We start from the raw sequence: 17,852 nt of genomic DNA on the forward strand, positions 1-17,852 counted from the left end.
GCCTCACCAAGGCCCTGTATAATTGCAGCAAGATATCCCTGCTCCTGTACTCGAATCCTCTCGCTATGAAGGCCAACATACCATTTGTCTTTTTTACCGCCTGTTGCACCTGCATGCTTAACTTCAGTGACTGGTGTACGAGAACACCCAGGTCTCGCTGCATATTCCTCTCTCTCAGTTTATAGCCATTCAGATAATAATCTGCCTTCCTGTTTTTGCCACCAAAGTGGATAATCTCACATTTATCCACATTATACTGCATCTGCCATGCATTTGCCCACTCACTCAACTTGTCCAAATCACCCTGAAGCCTCTCTGCTTCCTCCTTACAACTCACCATCCCACCCAGTTTTGTGTCATCTGCAAATTTGGAGATATTACATTTAGTTCCCTCATCTAAATCAATATATATTGTGAATATTTGGGGTCCTAGCACCAATCCCTGTGGTACCCCACTAGTTACTGCCTGCCATTTGGAAAAAAAAACATTTATCCCTACTCTTTGTTTCCTGTCTGCCAACCAATTTTCTATCCATCGCAACACACTATCCCCAATCCCATGCGCTTTAATTTTACGTGTTAATCTCTTGTGTGGGACTTTGTCGAAAGTCTTCTGAAAGTCCAAATAAAACACATCCACTGGCTCCCCCTCATCAACTCTACTAGTTACATCCTCGAAGAATTCTAGTAGATTTGTCAAGCATGATTTCCCTTTCGTAAATCCATGCTGACTCTGCCCGATTCTACCACTGTTCTCTAAGTGCTCTGCTATAAAATCTTTGATAATGGACTCTAGAATTTTCTCCACTACCGACGTCAGGCTCACAAGGGTCACTGACCTGAAACGTTAACTCTGCTTCTCTCTCCACAGATGCTGCCAGACCTGCTGAGTATTTCCAGCATTTCTTGTTTTTATTACTGACATCAGGCTGACTGGTCTATAATTCCCTGCTTTCTCTCTACCTCCCTTTTTAAATAGTGGGGTTACATTAAATACCCTCCAATCTGTAGGAACTGTTCCAGAGTCTATAGAATCTTGGAAGATGACCAGCAATGCATCCACTATTTCTAGGGCCAATTCCTTAAGTACTCTGGGATGTATACCATCAGGCCCTGGGGATTTATCAGCCTTCAATCCCATCAATTTCCCCAACACCATTTCTCTACTAATACTGATTTCCTTCAGTTCCTCCCTCTCACTAAGCCCTGTGTTCCCCAACATTTCTGGTATGATATTTGTGTCCTCCTTTGTGAAGACAGAACCAAAGTATGCATTTAGTTGGTCAGCCATTTCTTTATTCCCCATAATAAATTCGTCTGTTTCTGACTGTAAGGGACCTACATTTGTCTTCAATCTTTTTCTCTTCACATACCTATAGAAACTTTTACAGTCAGATTTTATGTTCCCCGCAAGCTTGCTCTCGTACTCTATTTTCCCCTTTCTTAATCAATCCCTTGGTCCTCCTTTGCTGAATTCTAAACTGCTCCCAATCCTCAGGTCTGTTGTTTTTTCTGCAAATTTATATGCCTCTTCCTTGAATCTAATGCTATCTCCAATTTCCCTTATAAGCCATGTTTTGGCTACCTTTCCCGTTTTACTTTTGCGCCAGACAGGGATAAACAATTGTTGCAGATCATTCATGTGCTGTTTAAATGTTTGCCATTGCCTATCCACCGTCATCCCTTTAAGTAATGTTTCTAAATCCGTCATAGCCTACTCGCGCCTCATACCTTTGTAGTTTCCTTTACTAAGATTCAGGATCCTTGTCTCAGAATCAACTACATCACTCTCCATCTTGATGAAGAATTCTATCATATTATGGTCGCTCATCCCCAAGGGATCTCGCACCACTAGATTGTCAATTATTCCTCTCTCATGACACAATACTCAGTCTAGGAGGGCCTGTTCTGTAATTGGTTCCTCAATGTATTGGTCCAGAAAACCATCCTGTATATAGTCCAAGAATTCCTCCTCTACGGTGTTGTGACTAATTTGATTTGCCCAATCTATATGCAGATTAAGGTCACCCATAATTACAGATGTTCCTTTATCGCATGCGTCTCTAATTTCCTGTTTAATGCCATTCCCAACATCACCATTACAGGTTGGGGGTCTATAACCCCCACTAACGTTTTTTGCCCCTTAGTGTTTCTCAGCTCTACCCATACAGATTCCACATTGTCAGAGCTAATATCTTTCCTCACTATTGTGTTAATTTCCTCTTTAACCAGCAATGCAACTCCACCGCATTTTGCTTTTTGTCTGTCCTTCCTAAATACTGAATACTCCTGGATGTTCATTTACCATCCCTGGTCACCTTGCAGCCATGTCAAGAGAGAGTGTAGAATAAATTCACGAGAATGATCCAAGGGATGAGGAACTTCAGTTATGAAGATAGATTGGAGAAGGCTGAGAGGAGATTTGATGGAGGTATTCAAAATCATGAGGGGTCTAGACAGAGTAGATAGAGAGAAACTGTTCTCACTCGTGAAAGGATTAAGAACGAGAGGACACAGATTTAAAGTAATTAGTAAGAGAAGCAAAAGTGACATGAGGAAAAACTTTTTCACACAGCAAGTGGTTAAGGTCTGGAATGCACTGCCTGAGAGTGTGGTGGAGGCAGGTTTAATTGAAGCATTTAATGGGGAATTTGGCAGTTATATGAAAAGGAAGAATGTACAGGTTTTTAAAAATTCATTCCTGAATGTGTGCATTGCTGGTTAGGCCAGCATTTATTGCCCATCCCTAACTGCCCTTGAGAAGGTGATGGTGAGCTGCCTTCTTGAACTGCTGCAGTCCATGTGGGGTAGGTACCCCCACAGTGCTGTTAGGAAGGGAGTTCCAGGATTATGACCCAGTGACAGTGAAGCAACGGTGATATAGTTCCAAGTCAGGATAGTGTGTGACTTGGAGGGGAACTTGCAGGTGGTGGTGTTCCCATGTATTTGCTGCCCTTGTCCTTCTAGTTGGTGGAGGTTGCGGGTTTGGAAGGTGCTGTCTAAGGAGCCTTGGTGCGTTGCTGCAGTGCATCTTGTAGATGGTACACACTGCTGCCACTGTGCGTCGGTGGTGGAGGGAGTGAATGTTTGTGGATGGGTTATGGGAGAAGGTGGAGGAGTGGCACTAGGTGAAACGCTCATTAGGGGAGCTGGTGCAGACACAATGGGCCGAATGGCCTCCTTCTGCACTGTAACGATTCTGTGATTCTGAGGCAGGCAAAATGGAATGACAGGAAACCCTCGGAACCGGAACTGGGGAAACACCCTAGACTGACCCAGGCAGATTGGAGTGAAAGATGGGATAGATCTACAACTGAGAAACAACCCCCTCCCCCCCACAAATAACAATAACACCTTGTATTTATAGAGCACCTTTACAGTAATAAAATGTCCCAAGACACTCCACAGAAGCATTATAATCAAAATGCACATCCGAGCTACATGAGATGTTAGGGCAGGTGAACAAAAGTTTGATGAAAGAGTTAGGTTTTAAGGAGCATCTTAAAGGAGGAAAGAGGTTTGGAAAGGGAATTCCAGAGCTTAGGGCCTAAACAGCTGAAAGCACAGCCACCAATGGTGGAGCGATTAAAATTGGAGATGCTCAAGAGGCCATAATTGGAGGAGGGCAGAGATTTTGGAGCATGGAGCTGGAGATTACAGAGATAGGGAGGGGTGAGGCATGGAGGGATAAATAAGGTAGATATAATGTAAAATCAAATACGTTCCTCAGTGATTTCACTCCAGGGTCTGTCCAGCTAACCATAGCCTCTTTGGGTCAATAGTTACGTTGGAGACAGAGATTCAATGTTCCTCCCAGCTCCATATAGTGTGCAGCCAGAATTTCCAATAATATTCCAACCAACAGCTGTCAATCTAAAAATAAACAGGCATCTTTCCAGTAACCGAATAGCCCCCTTCTCAAGACCCCAGCCATGGGGGATAGGTGGGAGGAGGGGCATGGGGCCATTAATTTCTCTGCCAATTTTGGCAAGTGGTTGGTCACCTTCTCCTCTAGAGTGTTTATAAAGATGACAAGGGAGAAATTGGTCTCCGTCACATCCGTTATTTGCGCACAAAATAGCAGGAGGTGGACCAATTTTCAGGCATGATCTCTTGCGCTGGTTTCTCCCACAGAATAGCAGCAATTGCCAAATTAGATGCCAGCTACTGCCCAGTGCCCAGGAACCTGCTTGAAACAGGCGTTAGGCCCCTTGAACATGGGAATGAGGGTCCTGTGTGTGCCTATTTTAAGAACGCTACTCCCAAATTTGGCGTGAACTGGGCCACGCAAGCGCCGCTGAGTTTTTCCAGGTCTACAGTGGCCAAACCAGCAGTCATGAAAGGGCTGCTGAAGGCTGCCAATTTAAAGGTAGGTTTACTTTATTATTTTGCTTACATTTCTGTGGAGCCTGAAGGAGCAAGAAACATCCCAAGGTGCTTCTCAGGAGTGTAATCAGACAAACATTAATACTAGTCCAAAGAAGGAGACATTAGGACAGGTGAACGTCAAAGAGGTAAGTTTTAAGAGGCATGTTAATACCTATACTCTGGCCTGTGCTCCCATTGGTCGTGCAGAATCACTGCATTAAACCCTTTGATTCCATTAGAAGTAGCTTTCTGTCATCTTTATCTGTCTGTATTGTGGGCCAACATAATCTCCTGATTACCTATGGAATCGGAGAGAAATTTCTTGAAGTTAGACACAGGATTTTCCTTTCCCTGTTTCCTTCCCTCACCCAGGAGTTAGCAATATTATAAGTTGGGTTGAAGGTGGACGAGTTTGCACGTTCTAATGGATGAGGTGGACACTGGTGGGCCTGATGGCCCTTTCTCACTCTTCTTCTCATCGACTGACATGTCTGTCTGTGCCTATATGAGAGAGATCTTGACGATGGATGATATTTTGAGACATTTTTTATTTTCATTGATGCCAATCGGAAAGGATGTCAAACAGGCACCCAATGTCAAGACCTACCCCTGTCTCGCTTACTCTGCCTGCCTGCTTTCTCCCCGTCTCCTTCAGTCTCTTCTCATCTATGTGCAAATCTGTACATGTGTCTCAGTCTTCCCTTTGTGTCTGCCTTTCTGTCTTCTCTTTTTGTTGCCCGTCTGCCTGTGTCTCCCACGGTATGCTCACTAGAATCACCGTAAGTCTCAGTCTGTTTCTGTCTTATCTCTCTCTCCCCATATCGTTGCCTCTTTAAGTGTCTGTTTGTCTCGCTCATGCTGTTACTATCTGCTCTCACTGCTCTTCAGTCCGTGAGAAGGAATGTCTCACTGTTGCTGAGCTTGCACTTTGGGCTCTTCCACATGCAGTGGGTTTGGAACACCATCTCTGTTTAGCGGGCAGCTTGTCATAAGCAATATGGTGCATTGCAAACAGATCCAAACAGCTGGAAGAGGTGTGAAATCTCACATTCTGTCTGACAGATTAAAAAAATTCCTCCAAGAAAGCAGTAAGAATGCATGAAGGCAGGGATTAATGTGTTTATAGATTGGTGCAGCTAAATGGCTTGGTTGTTAAAGACTCTATTTCAAATCTGGCCTTATAGAATGACACTGGGCATTGAGCCGAACACACCATCAGGACAAATATCACTTCAAGTCAAGCTAAAAACACTTTTCAAAATTCATTCTCAGGATGTGGGTCACCCTGGCAAGGCCTGCATTCTTTGCCCATCCCTAATTGCCCTTGAGAAGGTGGTGGTGAGCTGCCTTCTTGAATCGCTGCAGTCCATGTGGTGAAGGTGCTACCAGAATGCGATCAGGCAGGGATTTCTAGGATTTTGACGCAGTGACAGTGAAGGAACGGCGATATATGTCCAAGTCAGAATGGTGTGTGACCTGGAGGGGTGGTTGTGGTATTCCCATGTAACTGCTGCCCTTGCCTTCTAGGTGGTGGAGGTCGCTGATTTTGGAGGTGCTGCAGAGCTTTAAGTGCTTTTGGGTTAGTAAAGGCAGTGTCACATAGACCATGAAGGTCCCATACTCAACATCCAGGTTGTGTTGAACTAGCCCCTGAGCTGGAGAGGGTAAACTCAGCCAGGCTGCTGATTGCTCCTTGGTCAGTCTTAGCACTGAGCTGTGATGCCACTATTGGCAAATAGCTTGCTGATATTTACTAGCTAGATTCATGCATGAAGGTTGGCAATTTACACGAAGTACCAGAGGATAGAACTGTATTTCAGCAAGACCCGATGCCTTGGGTTGGAGGCAGGAGAACATTGGTTCAGCTGTATATGTGACACAGCACATCTTTGTAGAAAGAACTGTTTAAGACATCTCCTGACTGCGACCTGGTAACTCAGCACAGAGCCATAATGAATTTCTGACTACACAAGGTCATGCAGTTACCATATGAACCACTGGAGAAGCAGACAGCAAACTTTTAAAAATAGGAACATGAGAAAGAAAGAAGGAAAAATTTCTGCGAGAAAGAAACAAAATTTATGCTCAACAGGAAAGCTGAAAATGAGACTATTTTTACCTTAGCCTGTAATTCTTCTAATTCCTTCTAAACATCCTTATTTCTTGAGATTAAAGCTGGCATAATTGTACGCTTGGAAAAGTAAGCAGTTATCTGCAATTGTATCTTTCGCATAATGCTCTGAAAAGGAACGTAGAGAGTTACATAGAATTCACAGAACAGAAACAGGCCATTCGGCCCAACTGGTCCTCTACTAGAATAAAAGCAAAATACTGCGGATGCTGGAAATCTGAAATAAAGTCCTCTCAATATATTCATGCAAAGCAGCATAACTCCCATCACAAACCAGCCCATTACAAACGAGAACATATTTCAAGTGCAGATACGTGGAATAAGTCAGTCTTACGCTACTTGTTTTTGCAAACAGCTATGTAGTCCAGAAAGGAAGTTTAAGTGGTGTGCCATCTAAAAATGAGACCAGCTTATTAACACAGCTCATGAAAGCCTATAGAGCATTTTTTAGCGCTTATGTTTTCAATTAACTATATTTCCTAGTTTCAGTAGCAGCAGGTCCCACGTTACAGCGTAACAACCAATTCACTAACTAATGGGCATGTAACAACGCTATGGGCTATCTTTGTGAATTATGCACAGTTCACCATCAACAACAACATTTGATGTAATAAAACATCCCATGGCACTTCACAGGAGCAATTTGACACTGAGCCACATAAAGAGATATTAGGACAGATAACCAAAACGCTGGTCAAAGAGGTAGATTTTAAGGACGGTCTTAAAGGAGGAAAGAGAGGTGGAGAGGTTTAGGGAGAGAATTCCAGAGCTTAGTCCCCAGGCAGCTGAAGGCACGGCCACCAATGGTGGAGTGATTAAAATTGGGGATGCTCAAGAGGCCAGATTTAGAGTAGCGCAGATATTTTGGAGGGATGTGGGGCTGGAGGAGATTACAAAGATTGGGAGGGGTGAGGCCATGGAGGGATTTGAAAAGAAGGATGAGGATTTTAAAATCAAGACATTGCTTAATTGGGAATCGGTGTAGGTCAGTGAGCACGGGGGTGATGGTCGAATGCGACTTGGTGCGAGTAAGGGCACGGACAGCAGAATTTTGGATGACCTCAAGTTTACGGAGGGTAGAATGTGGGAGTCCAGCCAGGAGTGTGTTGGAATAGTCAGGTGTAGAGGTAAGAAAGGCGGGGATGAGGATTTCAGCAGCAGATGAGCTGAGGCAGGGGTGGAGTGGGGTGATGTTATGGAGGTGGTCTCAGAAATCACCATCCTCCATAATACTATTTGCTTTTAGTGTCTACAATGAAACTGCCTTACAACAGCTCCCCCCAAAATGCAAAACAGCTTAACTTCCTAAGATGTTAAACAGAAAGCTACGTGCCTGCTGAGGTGAGCATAAAAGCACTATTTGAAAAAGAACAGGGGCGTTCTCCTGGTATCCTGGATAACATTCTGCTCATAAACAAAAGCAGCAAAAAGAAACTAATCTCATTGCTGTTTTTGGGATCTTGCTGTGCACAAATTGGCTACCGCGTTTCTGAAATTACAACAGTGACTACACTTCAAAAGTGCTTCATTGACTGTAAAGCACAATGGGACACAAAAGGTGCCGTAAAAAGACAAGTCTTTGTTTTCGTGGCCCCACCATTGGCAGCCGTGCCTTCAGCTGCCCCGGCCCCAAGCTCTGGAATTCCCTCCCTGAACCTCTCCATCTCGGTACCACTCTCTCCTCATTTAAGATGCTCCTGAAACCTCTTTGACCAATCTTTTTGTCACCTGCCCTAATACTTCCACATGTGGCTCGGTGTCAGAAGTTTGTTTTGTTAACACTCCTGTGAAGTGCTGTGGGGCGTTCTGCTATGTGTAAAAGTGTCATATAAATGCAGATTGTTGTTGTGAGAGGAACTGAAAACTGAGGGTGGTAAGGATTTCCACAGTTTTCAAGATCTAGGAAAGTACAATACTTTTGTCACTAATATTTCAGTAAACTATAATGGTGGGGCATGTGAAATTTTACATCCTCTTAACCTGTGAGAAATGCAGAGCAATATATTTATACACTCTGTTCTTTCAAACTGTCCCAGGAAAGAACTTACTGTACTTTATAACAATATGGTGAAGTCCCTGGTGATTACAGCTTTAGAACAAGTGATAGTGAAGGGAACAATTTGAGGTTGTTAGTTAGGAATTTCACACAGAAAGCCTGTTGCACAATACGAGTGTCATATTGGCTCAGCTGTTATTCCTCTTGTTTCCGGGGCAGCAGTTGATGGGTTCAAGCCATGAGCACCTAATCTAGATTGACACTTCAACATAACAATAGGGGAATGCTCCATTGCCGGAGGTGCTGACCAAGCAAAGGACCCACTTAAAGAGACCAGATATTTTGAAGTGGAGCAAGGAGTTCTCCTGGTGGCTTAGTCAACATTCCTCCCTTAATTGACATGACCAAAAAATGTATTAACTGGTCATTCACTCATTGTTTATAGGGTGAGAATTGGCTGCTAAATGTGGCTACCGTAACAACAGTCACTATACAACAAACAAACAAAGAACAGTACAGCACAGGAACAGGCCATTCGGCCCTCCAAGCCTGTGCCGATACTTCAAACTATTTCTCTGTATGTGAGGGGCTTTGAGATGTTTCAGAGAGAATAAGGTGCTATATAAATGCAAATCTCCCATTTCTCCTGTTGCCAAGACGCTGAATAAACCTTGTTCTAACAAAGAATGAGCTAAGAGTAAGACAACATTGATTTTAATGCGCTGAGGATGCAAGTGGGGAGAAGAGTATATATTTAAGGATTAGTATACAAACTATCTGGCCATTTAACTCATTGCTGTTTGTGGGATCTTGCTGTGTGCAAATTGGCTGCCATAATAAATCATAAGAACTAGGAGCAGGAGTAGGCCGTCCGGCCCCTCGAGCCTGCTCCGCCATTCAATAAGATCATGGCTGATCTTTTCGTGGACTCAGATCCACTTACCCGCGCTCCCACCGTATCCCTTAATTCCTTTATTGTTCAAAAAGATATCTACCTTAGCTTCAAAGACGTTTACTGAATGTTTCCTACATTACAATGGTGACTGGACTTCAAAAAGCGCTTCATTGGTTGTAAAGTGCTTTGGGACGTCCTGAAGTCATGAAAGGCGCTATATAAATGCAAGTCTTTCTTTCTTCGTTCTGCCTGGTTCTGGAACGCCAAGGATCGGCTGCCCTCGCTCGCACAGCGCTTCGTGTCTTGGTTGTTGGAACTTTGTCCATTTGCTACTGTGGTATGAATTGGATGACGGGTCATATAAGATGCAAGGGAAGAATGGGTCATCAGTCAGTCTGATAGCTCATGCATGTGGCGATTTCACATGCACACTGGACGGTCTTTGATCTGAGCTGCTTCAAAGAAATTATTCCTAACTGTGTGTATTTACCCAGACAGGACAAGGTTGGGTTAGGCTTGAGCAAGGTAAGAGGAGCTTTACCAGGGCTCGAGAAATGTACCCCAGTGTGCCACCAATTTCAGGAGAGCAGGGATAAAGGGAGAAATTGGGTGGGAGGTTTGGGGCAGAAAGGAAGTGAATGATTCAAACCCTGGAGAAGATGCAAAACGTAGTTCAAGCCTGTTTTCAATAATGGTGAAGAGACTGGGTGGGGTCAGTGTAATTGTAAGCTGGGAAAAGCTCTGTAAATGGATAATTATAATGGCAGAACTAAAATAAAGGTCGAGAAATGCCACATGTTTAAGTAATTTCTCATTGATTCTGCTGATCATAGTGTGACATTCTCCTTTAGGAGCAGAAATTTCAGTAGCAATTCCCCTCAAGCAGGTGCACGGCAGTGGCACCATGAATAGAAGATGCTATCTACAGGTTCTTCCTAATTTCCTTCCTGAATGGCCTCGGTCTAATGTTAAGATTAGATCCCTGTTTCCCCTCACTATGCCCCGTCGACCCTCACTATCTGGGGTGAACCGTGGTTGAGCAGGTAGTATTCCGAGTCAGGAGGTTGCAGGTTCGCACCCCACTTCAGGATTTGCATTCAAAAGTCTGAGCTGACACTCCAGTACAGTACTGCGGGAGTGCTGCACTGTCAGAGGTACCGCCTTTCGGATGTGATATTAAACCAGGGCCCCTCAGGTGGTCGCAAAAGATACCATCCCATGGCACTATTTCCAAGAAGGCAGGGGGGTGGGGGGAGTTCTCCTTGTCCTAGCCAATATTTATCCCTCAACTAACATTACAAAAACAGATTTCCTAGTCATTATTATATTGCTGTTTGTGGGATCCTGCTGTGTACAAATTTGCTGGCGCTTTTCCTGCGTGACAACAGTAACTACACTTCAAAAGTACTTAATTGACTGTAAAGCGCTTTGGGATGTCTTGAGGTTGTGAAAGGCACTATGTAAATGTAAGTTCTTTTCATAAGTGAAGAATAGAGATGTGGGTGGATCGCTGCCAGGGGTAAACCGTGCCCCTAAAGAAAGCGCAGCTTCAGGAGAGCAGCGAAGAAAACTGTGTGAGGAACATCTAAAAGCTGGGCAGGATGTTACCCTGCCATTGGAACACTGTCACTTTAAGGCCCAGGTTGAGTGGCATCCCCCGAGCCCTGACAGGCGACAGGTGGCTAACAAAATGCCTTCGGAACAATTGGAATCCGTTTCGTTTTTAGTAAATTCAAACGATAAGCATTTTTAAAAAACAATCTTCGTGCAATAAATCACATGAATCTCATCATTTAAAAAAAAAATGAATGGCAATGCAAGATTAACGCAGGCGTGTTTTTCGTTGCCTTGAATTGAGGGCCTGGGGGCTGGGTTATAAAAGGGCTGCGGGAGGAGCAAACGGTCTCTTGGCGGCTGGGGAGGAGGCGGAGAGGGAGTGTAGGAAGACCGGGCCGCGGAGAGGGAGTGTAGGAAGACCGGGCCGCGGAGAGGGGGGAATCCCCGGGGAGCCGCTCGATACAATGTTGCGGCTGCAACGGCAACAGTGTTGCAGCTTCAGTGGTATCAATGTTACAGCGGTGTTTGTAGGGAGTTGAGATTTAAAGGCGCTGCCCTGTTCATTGGTAACTTGGACTAACACGAGTGGGTGTCCCTTTAATGTGTGGGGGGAGGGGGGTTGCGGGTGACGAGAGAAAGAGGGGGGAGTGTGGATGATGCAAGGAGCAGCCACGTGGAATTTGGGGACTGTATGAAGAGCTGATCACTGGTTAAGAGGAGAAACGTGGTCAGGGGCAGGGCCATGTTGGAAGGGTTCTAGTGACTTGGGGTGGGAGATGTAAAGCTGGACCCTGAGCACTTCGCCAAGGCTGTTTTGGGAGCAAGAGTTGAATCTTCTCGAAGCAGTCTATTGAGGGTAAGTAAAGCACCTAATTGGGGATCTATCCAGTAATAGTCCCTGAGGCAGGTTAAGCCTCCCACAGCTGCCTTCTCACCATGATGTTAGCACTGGGCTCTGACTCATACTGAGGATACATGTGCCACTCAGTGATTTGACACACTTGAGTGCCTGAGTGAGGACACAGCTTGGAGGCCTGGTGACTTTTTAATATCTTAATGTATTTGTGTGTGTGTGTGTATACTAGTGCTAATGGGTAGCTTATGGTTGGGAGTGTGAAACCTGCATTTAATAGGCCATTCAGTCCTGTGGGCCTGTTCTGCCACTTAATTAGAGCATGGCTGATCTGTAATAAAAAGAAGCAACATGTGGGTGTTGAATGAAAGGTCACAGACCAGGAGTTTGCAAGTTCTCTGTCTGTGTGGGTTTCCTCCGGGTGCTCTGGTTTTCTCCCACAAGCCAAAGACTTGCAGGTTGATGGGTAAATTGGCTGTTAGCAATTGCCCCTAGTATAGGTAGCTGGTAGGGAAATATAGGGACAGGTGGGGGATATGTGGTAGGAAAATGGAATTAGTTTGGGATTAGTATAGATGGGTGGTTGATGGTCGGCACAGACTCTGGCCGAAGGGCCTGTTTCAGTGCTGTATCTCTAAAACTTAAAAAAAAAACTAAAGGTGTGCCACAGGAATCTGAGCTGGGGCTTCAACTTTTTACAATTTGTATAATCGACCTGGATGAAGGGACCAAAAGTATGGTTGCTAAATTTGATGAGACAACCATAGGAAAGTAACTTCTGAAGAGGACATGGGGGATGTAGATAAGTTAAATGAGTGGGCAAAGACCTGGCAAATGGAGTCTAATGTGGGGAAAGTGTGAAATTGTCCACTTTGGCAGGAAGTGTAAAAAAAAATCTAAATGGTGAGATGCAGAGGGATCTGGATGTGCATGAATTACAAAAGATTAGTATGTAGGTATAGGTTGTAATTAGGAAAGCTAATAGAATGTTTGTTGCAAGGGGAATTGAATACAAAAATAGGAAGATTATGCTTCAGCTATATAGGGTATTGGTGAGACTGTATCTGGAGTACTGTGTATAGTACTAGTCCTCTATTTAAGGAAGGATGTAAATGCATTGGAGGCAGTACAGAGAAGGTTTACTAGACTAATACCTGGAATGGGTGGCTCTTATGAGGAAAGGTTACAGGCTAGGCTTGTATCTGGCATTTAGAGTAAGAGGTGACTTGATATATACAAGATCCTGAGGGGTCTTGACAGGGTGGATGGGAAAGGATGTCTCCCCTTATGGGAGAATCTAGAACTAGGGGTCACTGTATTTATTTATTTATTTTTTAAGTCACCCATTTAAGACAGATGAGATTCTTTTGAGGGTTGTCAATCTTTGGAATTCTCTTCCTCAAAAGGCAGTGGAAGTAGAGTCTGAATATTTTTGAGGTAGATAGATTCTTGATAAGTAAGGGGGTGGGTGTAAATGTGGAGTAATCAGTTCAGCCATGGACTTATTGAATGGCAGAGCAGGCTCAAAGGGCCAAGTGGCCTATCTTGCTCCTAATTTGTGTGACCTGAAATGTTAACTGTTTCTCCAGATATTTCCAGCACATTTATTATGGCTGATCTGTATCCTGACTCTAGTTGCCCACCTTGTTAATATCCTTTTGATATCGCTATCCTGCAAAATTGTCTTCAAAGCTCTGGGCACCAGCATCTGTAACCCTTTGGGAAGAAGGTTCCTGATTTCTGCTATTGTGTTGGGGGAGGAGGGAGGAAAAAGTGCTTTCTGATTTCACTCCTGAATGATCTAGATCTAATTTTTAATTGCCCCTTTGCTTGTTCTTCTGCCCACCAGCGCAAATAGTATTAAATAAAGTCGATAGACTTTTAAACACCTCTTGAATACAAGCTAAATTTATGTAACCTTGTAACATTCTTTGAGGGAGCAGTGACATGTACAAGATGGGGAATTTAGAATTCTATGGGTAGGCTGTTTTAAAAACTGAATGGATACATTTAAGTAGAGCTAGATGGAATGGGTTCTAGTAGTGTGCTAATCACTCAGTTCCAGGTGGCTTGCCGCGTAATGTGTAGTCTAAGGTTTCTTGAAGGTGCTAAATGCAACTGCTGACTGGATTTGTTGGATTTTCTAGGTTGAAATGGAAACATCCGAGATTGTGGGATTTGGCAACAGTCACTTTAACTGTAAGTGTTTAAACTTTACCTTTTTAATGCCTGTCCAATTTCCTTTCTGCTTTTCAGCTTACCCAAAGTTTGGGGAAGGGGATGTCTGTCTCTCTTCCAGCACAGATGTTGAGCCAAATGGCTACCTCCTTTCTCTCATTAGTTGCTTGCAGTTACTTGTTTTCACTTGCCTTTCCTGAAGGTGGGGTAAGGTCCCAATGTGTATCTGTAGCCTTTCATCATTCATGGTGGTGGGGGGGGGGGGTCATAGCTGAATTTGTCTACACCACTTGCAAACTTTTAGCCCCCTGCCCTTGATTACTGTTTGGACATCCAGATTAGCTAGTTACACCTGAGGAGACAATCAAATTGGAAATTTGAGTTTGGGATCTTGCTGTCTGGCTCATGTGAACATTATATTAAAAAAAAAGCAAGAGGAAAAAAAGATGAGCTGGTCAGTCATAGCTGCTTGACAGCTGTGGTTGAGCCTCATGACAATAGAATTAGAACTAGAACATTACAGTGCAGTACAGGCCCTTCCTTTGGCCCTCGATGTTGCGCCGGCCTGTGAAACCGTCTGACCTACACTATTCCATTTTCATCCATATGTCTGTCCAATGACTACTTAAATGCCCTTAAAGTTGGCGAATCTACTACTGCTGCAGGCAGGGTGTTCCACGCCCTTACTACTGAGTAAAGAAACTACCCCTCCCATCTGTCCTATATCTATCACCCCTCAACTTGAAGCTATGTCCCCTCGTGTTTGCCATCACCATTTGAGGAAAAAGACGCTCACTATCCACCCTATCTAACCCTCTGATCTTATATGTCTCTATTAAGTCACCTCTCCTCCTCTCCAACGAAAACAACCTCAAGTCCCTCAGCCTTTCCTCGTAAGACCTCCCCTCCATACCAGGCAACATCCTAGTAAATCTCCTCTGCACCCTTTCCATAGCTTCCACATCCTTCCTATAATGCGGTGACCAGAACTGCACGCAATACTCCAGGTGCGGTCTCACCAGAGTTTTGTACAGCTGCAGCATGACCTTGTGGCTCTGAAACTCGACCCCCCTACTAATAAAAGCTAACACACCATATGCCTTCTTAACAGCCCTATTAACCTGGTTAGCAACCTTCAGGGATTTATGCACCTGGACACCAAGATCTCTCTGTTCATCTACACTACCAAGAATCTTCCCATTAGCCCAGTACTCTGCATTCCTGTTACTCCTTCCAAAGTGAATCACCTCACACTTTTCCGCATTAAACTCCATTTGCCATCTCTCAGCCCAGCTCTGCAGCCTATCTATGTCCCTCTGTACCCGACAACATCCTTCGGCACTATCCACAACTCCACCGACCTTAGTGTCATCCGCAAATTTACTAACCCACCCTTCTACACCCTCTTCCAGGTCATTTATAAAAATGACAAACAGCAGTGGCCCCAAAACAGATCCTTGCGGTACACCACTAGCAACTAAACTCCAGGATGAACATTTGCCATCAACCACCACCCTCTGTCTTCTTTCAGCTAGCCAATTTCTGATCCAAAGCTCTAAATCACCTTCAACCCCATACTTCCATATTTTCTGCAATAGCCTACCGTGGGAAACCTTATCAAACGCCTTACTGAAATCCATATACACCACATCCACTGCTTTACCCTCATCCACCTGTTTGGTCACCTTCTCGAAAAACTCAATAAGGTTTGTGAGGCACGACCTACCCGTCACAAAACCGTGCTGACTATCTCTAATGGACTTATTCTTTTCAAGATGATTATAAATCCTGTCTCTTATAACCTTTTCCAACATTTTACCCACAACCGAAGTAAGGCTCACAGGTCTATAATTACCAGGGCTGTCTCTACTCTCCTTCTTGAACAAGGGGACAACATTTGCTATCCTCCAGTCTTCTGGCACTATTCCTGTCGACAATGACGACATAAAGATCAAGGACAAAGGCTCTGCAATCTCCTCCCTAGCTTCCCAGAGAATCCTAGGGTAAATCCCATCTGGCCCAGGGGACTTATCTATTTTCACACTTTCCAAAATTGCTAACACCTCCTCCTTGTGAACCTCAATCCCATCTAGCCTCGTAGCCTGAATCTCAGTATTCTCAACAACATTTTCTTTCTCTACTGTAAATACTGACGCAAAATATTCATTTAACACTTCCCCTATCTCTGATTCCACACACAACTTCCCACTACTATCCTTGATTGGCCCTAATCTAACTCTAGTCATTCTTTTATTCCTGATATACCTATAGAAAGCCTTAGGGTTTTCCCTGATCCGATCCACCAATGACTTCTCGTGTCCTCTCCTTGCTCTTCTTAGCCCTCCCTTTAGATCCTTCCTGGCTAGCTTGTAACTCTCAAGCGCCCTAACTGAGCCTTCACGTCTCATCCTAACATAAGCCGCCTTCTTCCTCTTGACAAGCGCTTCAACTTCTTTAGTAAACCACGGCTCCCTCGCTCGACAACTTCCTCCCTGCCTCACAGGTACATACTTATCAAGGACACGCAGTAGCTGCTCCTTGAATAAGCTCCACATTTCGATTGTTCCCGTCCCCTGCAGTTTCCTTCCCCATCCTACGCATCCTAAATCTTGCCTAATCGCATCATAATTTCCTTTCCCCCAGTTATAATTCTTGCCCTGCGGTATATACCTGTCCCTGCCCATCGCTAAGGTAAACCTAACCGAATTGTGATCACTATCACCAAAGTGCTCACCTATGTCTAAATCTAACACCTGGCTGGGTTCATTTCCCAGTACCAAATCCAATGTGGCATTGCCCCTGGTTGGCCTGTCTACATACTGTGTCAGAAAACCCTCCTGCACACTGGACAAAAACTGACCCATCTAAAGTACTCGAACTATAGTATTTCCAGTCGATATTTGGAAAGTTAAAGTCCCCCCATAACAACTACCCTGTTACACTCGCCCCTGTCGAGAATCATCTTCGCTATCCTTCCTCTACATCTCTGGAACTATTTGGAGGTCTATAAGACTCCCAACAGGGTAACCTCACCTCTCCTGTTTCTAACCTCGGCCCATACTACCTCAGTAGACAAGTCCTCAAACGTCCTTTCTGTCGCTGTAATACTCCTTGATTAACAATGCCACACCCCCCCCCCCCCCCCCCTCTTTTACCATCTTCTCTGTTCTTACTGAAACATCTAAATCCCGGAATCTGCAACATCCATTCCTGCCCCTGCTCTACCCATGTCTCCGAAATGGCCACTACATCAAGATCCCTGGTACCAACCCATGCTGCAAGCTCACCCACCTTATTCCGGATGCTCCTGGCGTTGAAATAGACACACTTTGAACCAGGTTCTTGCTTGCCAGTGCCCTCTTGCGTCCTTGTAACCATATCCCTGACCTCACTACTCTCAACATCCTGTACACTGGCACTACAATTTAGGTTCCCATTCCCCTGCTGAATTAGTTTAAACCCCCCGAAGAGCACTAGCAAACCTCCCCCCCCCCCCCCCCCCCCAGGATATTGGTACCCCTCTGATTCAGGTGAAGACCATCCTGTTTGTAGAGGTCCCACCTACCCCAGAAAGAGCCCCAATTATCCAGGAAACCAAAACCCTCCCTCCTGCACCATCCCTGCAGCCACATGTTCAACTCCTCTCTCTCCCTATTCCTCGCTTTGCTATCACGTGGCACGGGCAACAACCCAGAGATAACAACTGTTTGTTCTCGCTCTAAGCTTCCACCCTAGCTCCCTGAATTTCTGTCTTAAATCCCCATCTCTCTTCCTACCTATGTCGTTGGTGCCTATGTGGACCATGACTTGGGGCTGCTCCCCCTCCCCATTAAGGATCCCAAAAACACGATCCGAGACATCACGAACCCTGGCA

At 44.7% G+C, this 17,852-nt stretch overlaps 2 protein-coding genes and 1 non-coding gene across 4 annotated transcripts in view; 2 read left to right on the top strand and 1 right to left on the bottom strand.

Annotated features, from left to right (window-relative positions):
• si:ch211-51c14.1 (protein kinase C and casein kinase substrate in neurons protein 1) overlaps positions 1 to 14,187 on the bottom strand; it is a 66,804-nt gene extending 52,617 nt beyond the window's left edge. Inside the window, exons 1-2 of one of the 2 annotated variants that reach the window (XM_068019659.1) lie at positions 14,019 to 14,187; positions 6,488 to 6,607 (exon numbers count right to left, since the gene is read on the bottom strand). The gene's annotated coding sequence lies outside the window, so the exon portion shown is untranslated. The remainder of the gene's footprint in view (positions 1 to 6,487; positions 6,608 to 14,018) is intronic. The other variant, XM_068019660.1, reaches the window with a different exon arrangement.
• The window catches only part of LOC137353406 (oxysterols receptor LXR-beta-like), a 48,962-nt gene continuing 42,420 nt past the window's right edge, over positions 11,311 to 17,852 (top strand). Inside the window, exons 1-2 of the mRNA XM_068019654.1 lie at positions 11,311 to 11,803; positions 13,948 to 13,999. The gene's annotated coding sequence lies outside the window, so the exon portion shown is untranslated. The remainder of the gene's footprint in view (positions 11,804 to 13,947; positions 14,000 to 17,852) is intronic.
• On the top strand, positions 11,876 to 11,967 carry LOC137354862 (small nucleolar RNA SNORD88). The gene has a single exon (XR_010970513.1). It is a non-coding gene; the product is annotated as a small nucleolar RNA SNORD88 (small nucleolar RNA).

This window comes from Heterodontus francisci, chromosome 41 (genome assembly GCF_036365525.1).
Source record: "Heterodontus francisci isolate sHetFra1 chromosome 41, sHetFra1.hap1, whole genome shotgun sequence".
NCBI lineage: Eukaryota > Metazoa > Chordata > Chondrichthyes > Heterodontiformes > Heterodontidae > Heterodontus > Heterodontus francisci.